This window comes from Triticum urartu, chromosome 7, assembly GCF_003073215.2.
Source record: "Triticum urartu cultivar G1812 chromosome 7, Tu2.1, whole genome shotgun sequence".
NCBI classification, from domain to species: domain Eukaryota; kingdom Viridiplantae; phylum Streptophyta; class Magnoliopsida; order Poales; family Poaceae; genus Triticum; species Triticum urartu.
In genome coordinates this window covers 489218215-489227335 of record NC_053028.1, presented here as the reverse complement: position 1 = coordinate 489227335, position 9121 = coordinate 489218215, and positions in this window count along the sequence as shown.

Here is a 9121-nt window from a genome sequence, read left to right as displayed (position 1 = left end):
AATTGCAGCTTTTATCCAGGAGTTAAACCAGCACATTCGACGACAGGAGAAGATGTGCGCCGACATGATAGATCTGAAGAAGGCTAAGACTAGAATCAAGGAACTGGAGGAAGAACTCAAGGCTACACGTGAAGATTATGAAGAGGAAATTGAAGTATTGTGGATAAGAATGCCGACCTAAAAAGAATAGGAATATTTATGGGAGGCCCGAACTCCAGTAGATGAGACGAAGAACCCAAGGAGATTAGCCCGGAAGACTACATCATCATCGACGGCACGACTCGAGCAGATAGTAGCGATGATGACTATGTTGATGAAGCAGGAGCAGATATTATGGAGTCAACAATCGTAGAATATTTCTAGTAGACCACCTCATCAGTAGTAGTAGTCCACCATGTAAATATAGTAGTCCAGCACTTTGCGATAGTTAGATCGATTGTATGCCTTTGTTTGTTTGAATGAAGTGAATTGTTTGCTTTTGCATGTTGCATATGGGTAGTGTTTTCCTTTAGACCCCCTATTCTTATATCTCATCTTTTCTAAACCCTCAGATGCCTCCGAGACGTGACCCCGATTTGCTTTCCACGGAGCTCACCCAGTTGATCCAGCAGAACACCTTTGATGCAGTTGCTAGTCCAGAATCAGAAATCAGGGGAACAACAACAACAACCCACCACCACCACCACCTGTTGACCACTTAGCCCGTTTTCTTATGCTGAATCCGCCGGTGTTTTCCAGTAGCACCGAGCCGATAGTAGCAGATGATTGACTCTGCAAGACAGCTAGGGAGTTGACCACAGCAGGATGCATTGATGTGGAGAAGGTGAAGTTTGCCGCACATCAGTTAGAAGGACCCGCAGCATCATGGTGGGAGAATTTCACAGCCACCTTCCCAGTCGACACTGTCACATGGGACCAATTTCAGCAGGCTTTTCAGGCTTTTCGTACTGCACATGTTTTAGCAGGAGCTATGGCCATGAAGAAGCGTGAGTTTCGTAACTTGCGCCAAGGAGGACGGACAGTTGGCCAGTATGTGGAGGAGTTTAGTAAGCTAGCACGTTATGCCCCAGATGACGTTGCTACGGATGCAGCTAAGCAGGAGAAGTTCCTGGAAGGACTGAATGATGAGTTGAGCATGCAGTTGATGGTAGCCACCTTCAACAACTACCAGGAGTTGGTAGATCGTGCTCTTATGATTGAAGGGAAGCAGCAGCAAATTGAGAATCGCAAGAGGAAGTATGGACAAGGAAAGTATAATTCAGGAGCTCAGCAGAAGCCACGTTTTACCCCTAGACCGGGAGGACATTTTCAGCATACCCATGGAGTAGGTAGCTCGCACAATCACAATGGCACCAAGAATGGTAATGGCAATGGAGGAAGCAATGGCCAGAACCGCACCAACCCATCAACCCCAGCCAAGAAGGACTTGAGCCAAGTCACTTGCTATAAGTGTTCGAAGACCGACATTATGCCAATGAATGTCCTGAAGGCCAAAATGGCAATGGAAGTTCTGGGAAGAAGCCGAACCCTTTCAACAGGGGACAGGTGAACCACGTTAGCGTGGAGGAGGTTGAAGCTCAGCCCGATGCAGTAATAGGTAAGTTTTTGGTTAAGTCATTTACTGCACTCGTTCTTTTTGATACTGGTGCATCGCATTCATACATCTCAAGGGGATTTGTGGATAAGTATAACCTACCAACCCAAGCCCTTAGGTCACCCATGTTAGTAACCTCGCCCGGAGCAGAGTATGTGGCTAGTCTATGGTGTGATCGGTTACCATTAAGGATTGGTAACTATGTTTTTCCCTCAGACCTAATAGTATTGGAATCTCAAGGATTGGATGTGATATTAGGCATGGATTGGTTATCAAAGTATGAAGGGAATATTGAATGTGCTAGTAAGTCAATTTTGCTTACCACCCCAGAAGGGAGAAGGATCAAGTATGTATCCGCATGTGCCAAAGAGGACTCAAGTAAATTGCCTAACAGGAGTTGTGCAGGAGGAAGTACCAGTGGTAAGGGATTTCCCTGATGTATTTCCAGAGGAGTTGCCAGGCATGCCACCGGATAGAGATATTGAGTTTTTGATTGAGCTATTGCCAGGCACAGGCCAATATCAAAGAGACCATATAGGATGCCAGCAAAGGATTTGGTGGAAATTAAGAAGCAGATTAAGGAGTTACTGGATAAGGGATATATTCGCCCAAGTTCTTCACCTTGGGGATCGCCAGTACTTCTAGTGGAGAAGAAGGATGGATCGTTAAGGATGGTTGTTGATTATCGAGGATTGAATGAAGTAATGATCAAGAACAAGTACCCACTACCAATGATCAACGATCTGTTTGATCGATTGCAAGGAGCTAAGGTATTTTCCAAGATCGATCTGCGATCAGGATACCACCAGTTGAAGATTCGAGAACAGGATATTCCGAAGACAGCTTTTACCACCAGGTATGGGCTGTATGAGTATACCGTTATGTCATTTGGTCTGACTAACGCGCCTGCCTATTTTATGAACATGATGAACAAAGTGTTTATGGAGTTTTTGGATAAGTTCGTCGTAGTGTTCATTGATGATATCCTGGTTTATTCGAAGAATGAAGAGGAGCATAAGGAGCATTTGCGTTTGGTACTTGGAAAGCTCAGAGAACACCAATTATATGCCAAGTTCAGCAAATGTGAGTTTTGGTTGAAGGAAGTAGGATTCCTCGGACACGTTATATCAGGAAGGTATAGCAGTAGATCCCGCTAAAGTTGAAACCGTGACCAAGTGGGAAGCCCCAACAACAGTTGGAGAGATCCGGAGTTTTCTTGGACTCGCAGGATACTACCGGAGATTTATTGAGAATTTCTCAAAGATTGCAAGCCTATGACGGAGTTGTTGAAGAAGGATACCAAGTTCATATGGACTGAGAGTGTGAGGCTAGTTTCCAGGAGTTGAAGAAACGCTTGGTTACCTCACCAGTGTTGATTTTGCCAGACCAGACCAAGGATTATGAGGTGTATTGCGACGCTTCACGTCGAGGACTTGGAGCAGTGCTTATGCAGGAAGGGAGAGTTGTTTCATATGCCTCAAGACAACTGAAGCCTCATGAGTTGAATTACGCTACGCATGATTTGGAGTTAGCAGCCGTAGTGCATGCTTTGAAAACATGGAGACATTTCCTCATTGGAAATCATTGTGAGGTGTACACGGATCATAAGAGTTTGAAGTACATTTTCACACAGAAGGAGTTAAATCTCAGACAAAGGAGATGGTTGGAGCTTATCAAGGATTATGATATGAAATTGCATTATCACCCCGGAAAGGCTAATGTAGTAGCTGACGCATTAAGCCGTAAGAGCCATGTCAATACGTTAATGACGGGAGAAATACCCAAGGAGTTAGTAGAAAATCTTCGTGAACTATGTTTGGAAATAGTTCCGAGAGGCTATGTAGCAGCGTTGGAGATTCAATCAACTTTGATGGATAGAATCAGAGAGCTCAGAAAGCTGACAAAGAGATTGCCGCTATAAAGGAGAAACTGAGCAAAGGAAAAGCTAAAGGATTTCGTGAGGATGAAGCACGACACCCTATGGTTTGAAGACCGCGTTTTATGTGCCCAATGACCCAGAGATCAGGAAGTTGATTATTGCAAGAGGCACACGATTCACCGTATTCGATTCACCCAGGAAATACCAAGATGTATTTGGATTTGAAGGATATTTTCTGGTGGACCGGAATGAAGAAGGATATAGCGGAGTATGTAGCAGTTTGTGATGTATGCCAGAGAGTAAAGGCAGAGCATCAGAAGCCAGCAGGATTGTTACAACCATTGCCGATACCCGAATGGAAGTGGGATAAGTAGGCATGGATTTTATCACGGGATTGCCCAGGACTCGTTCAGGCTATGACTCGAATTTTGGGTTGTAGTTGATCGATTGACGAAAGTAGCTCATTTCATCCCAGTAAAGACCACTTACACCAGTGCTAAGTTGGCAAAGATATACATGACCAGGATCGTATGTCTGCATGGAGTTCCAAGGAGTATCGTATCAGATAGAGGAACCCAGTTTACCTCAAAGTTCTGGAAGCAGTTGCACGAAACTTTGGGAACCAGGCTAGAATTCAGTACAGCTTTTCATCCACAGACAGATGGACAGACCGAGAGAGTCAATCAGATTTTGGAGGATATGCTGAGAGCTTGTGCGCTAGATTATGGATCTAGTTGGGACGATAATTTGCCATATGCAGAGTTCTCTTACAACAACAGTTACCAAACCAGTTTAAAGATGGCCCCTTTCGAAGCCTTGTACGGAAGGAGGTGCAGGACACCGTTGTCATGGGACGAAGTTGGAGACCGCCAGTTGTTTGACTGACTTGATTAAAGAGTCTGAACAGAAGGTGAAGTTGATTCGCGATAGGCTCAAGGTAGCCCAGTCCAGACAGAAGTTATGCAGATTCTAAACGCAAGGAGACAGTTTACGAAGTTGAGACAGAGCTTATCTTCGAGTATCTCCACTTCGGGGAACAAAGCGTTTTGGAGTTAAAGGGAAGTTAGCGCCACGATTTGTAGGACCATATCGAAGTTTTGGAGCGTATGGGAGAAGTGGCCTACAAGTTGGAAATTGCCCGAAGGATTGTCAGGAGTTCATGATGTGTTCCACGTTTCTCAGTTAAAGAAGTGTCACGCGGAGATGGCTGACATACCATTGAGAGACACAGTGCCTTTGGAAACTATTCAGTTGGATAACGATTTGACCTACGAGGAGAAACCAGTTAAGATCCTCGAGTTTGCCAGCCGAGTTACTCGCAGCAAGTTATCAAGTTTTGCAAGGTTCAGTGGAGCCACCACACGGAGGATGAAGCCACCTGGGAGCGAGAGGAAGATTTGCTCAAGGACCACCCTCACCTATTTTCTAGCCAACCCGAATCTCGAGGGCGAGATTCATCTTAAGGGGGGTAGGTTTGTAACATCCCAAATTTTCAATTTGGAATGTTATACATTAGATCATCATGCATATCATATTTTATTTGCTTTTGGGTTTTGATCCTAGAAAATTCTAAGCAACTCAAGGACCCACGGAGAGAGTTGGGGATTTCGTTATTTTCATATTTGAGTTTTCAAATTTTGAGAATAGGATCATTTGATTTTATTTATTTTATCATCAATTATTTCTATTACAAAAATATGAGAGAGGGAATAAAATGACTTTCCCAAAATATAGAAATATTGAGGATTTAATAAAAAATCAAATAGTTTTATTTTGGAGTTTTTTGTTGTTTTTATTTGAATTAGGAAAAATGCGCGTTTTTCAAAATTGCATTTAGGGCCCAAATAAATGTTCACTTTCTCGGGCTTGATTTTAGAAGCCCGGGAAAATTTATTTCGGGATTTTTGGAGTCCGTTTAGTATTTTTTTTATTTTTTTCCAGCGTATTTATTTTTTTAAAAAAAAACGCAACCGACTACGGGCCGTAACCGGCCAGGACTCCGCCTGGCCGGGGGCTTTATAAGCCGCGCCTCGGGCCCGAGCCAGCCCACAGCCGCCGCCGCCCGAACCCTAACCCTAGCCGCCAGCCGCCGCCGCCGCCGCGCCGCCGCCGCGCCGCCGACCGCCGCCGCCGCCAGCCGCCCGCCGGCCGCACGCCGCCGCCGGAGCCGCCGCCGCCACGCTGCACGTCGCACGAGGTTCGCCGCACCTCGAAATCCGTGCCGTTTTTTTGTTTAAAAAACCGATTGGTTTTCGTCGGTTTTATTTTCAGTTTAGGTTAATTAACGAACGTTTGTTCATTAATTCCGTTCGTCGTTTTCTTTTTTCTCGATTAAATCCGCGATTTTTCTGATCGCGATTCCTGATCGATTTTCGTTTTTAGTTTAACTTTTCGCTCGTTTTTCGGAAATCAGGCGGTTCAAACGCCTGAGTTTCGTCTCGAAAACCTCTATCCGATATAATCAACTTAAACAGTTTTGCTACTGGTAAAAATTTGACTTAGATCCAGATTACTAGAATGAAGTTGTTTTCTTCGCCGTTGACTTTCTTTGCTTCGTTCGATTTGATTCTTTTTTGCCAACCGAGTTCTAAGTTGAACCTTCTGGTTAGATCTCTTATTTGAGTTTACCCGTGCATTAGATGAGTACTTATTGTATGCTGTTGTTGTCTGCGAATAGAGTACCGGAGTGCGCCGCCTGTTACTTTAAATCGTTTAGGTTTTCTCGGATTCATCAGCAAGGCAAGTAACACTTTGGATCATACCTTTTCTACTACCCAGTTTTATTTGCATTAGATCAATCTCACGCATTGCAGATTAGGATCTATTAAATTGTGGGATGGGAAGTAGATGAGGTACCTATTTACCTGTTTATTATCAAACCCTTTGGAGTTACTTCTACGTTTGCTTATTATGCCATGCTATGCTAGTAGACGTGGATTGGGTGAGTGATATCCATGACAGATGTGAGTTTGTTAATTAATGGTTTATCTAAGGTGGCAACTTAAACACACATCTGGGTGGATTGAGGCACCTGGATATTCCAGGACTTGCCTGTTTTCTTTTGGACCGCCACCCAGGCTCAAAGGGATCATGAGACTATTCATACTAGAAACTTCCGTGTGCAGCCACAAGCTATTATGGGCTCTAGCATAGTTGACTAAGTCGTGCGAACTCTTACAGTGGTAGACTAGCAGATGTAGGGGATGTAGGTGGTACGGTCTACCCGATCGTAAGGTGCTAGCGCCTCTGAAAGACTATGTCTCGGTCATCCGTTTTCTCAAACACCATGCAGTGCGAGAAACCAAACGGAGGCGATCGAGTCTTCTGGGGAAAAGTGCGCAAACCTTTGCAGAGTGTAAAAAAGCTAATCATGGTTAGCCATGTCCCCGGTTATGGACATCTTCAGTATCTAGTACTTGGATTTTCATGTGAATCTCAACATGTTACTCTAAATTAATTTTGTTGGGTTATGTTTAATGATGATGCTTAATTGGGATTGAGAATGCTGTCAACCATTCTCAATGTTTAACAACTACCATAGTTAAAAAATTTATTCCTTTGAAGTAGGGAAAAATTGGCTTTACGCAAAACTGTAACCATAGAGCTTTCCACCAGCCAAATATGCATATAGTATAGCTGTCATTCCATTACTCTCTATGTGTTACCTTGCCAGCATATTCCATGTGCTGACCCGTTTTCGGGCTGCAACGTTAATGTTGCAGACTTTTCAGACGACGATTAAGGAGTTTTTAGGTCGTGGTTCTATACTCAGTGATGCCGTTGGAGTTGATGGACTCACTTATCTTCCAAGCCTTCCGCTGTTATCGTTATTAGATGGCCTTAAGCCATATTTATTGTAATAAGTTCTCTTTTGAGACACTCGATGTAATAAGTGTGTGATTGCTACTCTGCTATAAATCCTCCGAGTACTGTGTGGTGTCAACATTACTGATCCAGGGATGACACCGGAGCACAGAGATCAGACTGTTTGAGGTCTGGTCGCTACAAATGGGAACTGAAAATTATACCTCAAGCTCATCCTGAAGACATTCCTTCTAACAACGACAATATCAGCAAGAGCAAAGTCTTCGCCCTATACACCCTCGTGTTGCCAATGAAGTGCAGATTGATAGAATAATTGACAGCATCAATGCACCAGGTCCACTCACTCGTTCAAGGGCAACTCAGCTGGCAAATTTCTGTGGGCACTTCGCATTCGTCTCAATATCAGAACCCAAGAAAGTTGAAGAAGCCTTCATGGAATCTGAATGGATTCAAGCTATGCAAGAAGAGCTTCAATAGTTTGAGCTGAATAATGTATGGGAACTGGTTAAGCGTCCTGATCCACGGAAGCACAACATAATAGGCACCAAATGGATATACCGCAACAAGCAAGATGAGCATGGTCAAGTTGTCAGAAACAAAGCTCATCTCGTTGCTCAAGGATATACTCAAGTGGAAGGAATTGACTTCGATGAAACGTTTGCTCCTCTGGCTAGGCTTGAAGCTATACGCATACTGCTGGCCTATGCAAATCATCACAACATACTTCTTTATCAAATGGATGTGAAGAGCGCCTTCCTCAATGGCAAGATTGAAGAAGAAGTGTATGTTGCACAACCTCCTGGCTTTGAAGATCCAAAACATCCTGACATGGTATACAAGCTCAACAAGGCACTGTATGGCCTCAAACAAGCCCCTCGGGCCTGGTATGACACACTCAAATACTTCCTGAAGAGAAAAGGCTTCATCTGGTTCCTCGACCACTCTCTTCACGAAGACATATGATGGTGAACTGTTTGTGTGCCAAATATATGTGGATGACATTATCTTCGGCTGCACCAATCAGAAGTACAGTGAAGAGTTTGGATATATGATGCAAGAGCAATATCAGATGTCCATGATGGGAGCTGAAGTTCTTCCTTCGGTCTTCAAATACGACAGCAACGCAACGGCATCTTCATATCTCAAGAGAAGTATCTCAAAGATTGCCTGAAGAAGTTCGGTATGCAAGACTGCAAAGGCTTCACAACACCAATGCCAGCCAAACATCATCTAGGTCCTGACGACAATGGTAAAGAGTTCGATCAAAAGGTATACCGCTCCATGATTGGTTCTTTACTTTATCTATGTGCATCTAGGCCAGATATTATGCTTAGTGTTTGCATGTGTGCTCGATTTCAAGCGGCACCAAAGGAGTCGCATCACTTCGCTGTGAAGCGAATTCTTCGATATTTGGCTCACACCCCAACTCTAGGGTTATGGTATCCAAAGGGCTCAGAGTTTGATTTGGTTGGATTTTCGGATGCTGATTATGCTGGTGACAAAGTTGATCGCAAGTCTACATCAGGCACATGTCACTTTCTGGGACGATCACTTGTATGTTGGTCTTCAAAGAAGCAGAACTGTGTATCTCTCTCCACTGCTGAATCTGAATACATTGCTGCTGGATCTTGCTGCGCTCAGCTTCTGTGGATGAAGCAAACACTCAAGGACTATGGCATTCATCTGAAGCAAGTGCCACTCTACTGCGACAACGAAAGCGCCATCAAGATTGCCAACAACCCAGTTCAGCACTCGAAGACAAAGCACATTGAAATTCGTCATCACTTTCTCAGAGATCATGTTGTGAAGGAAGACATTGATAT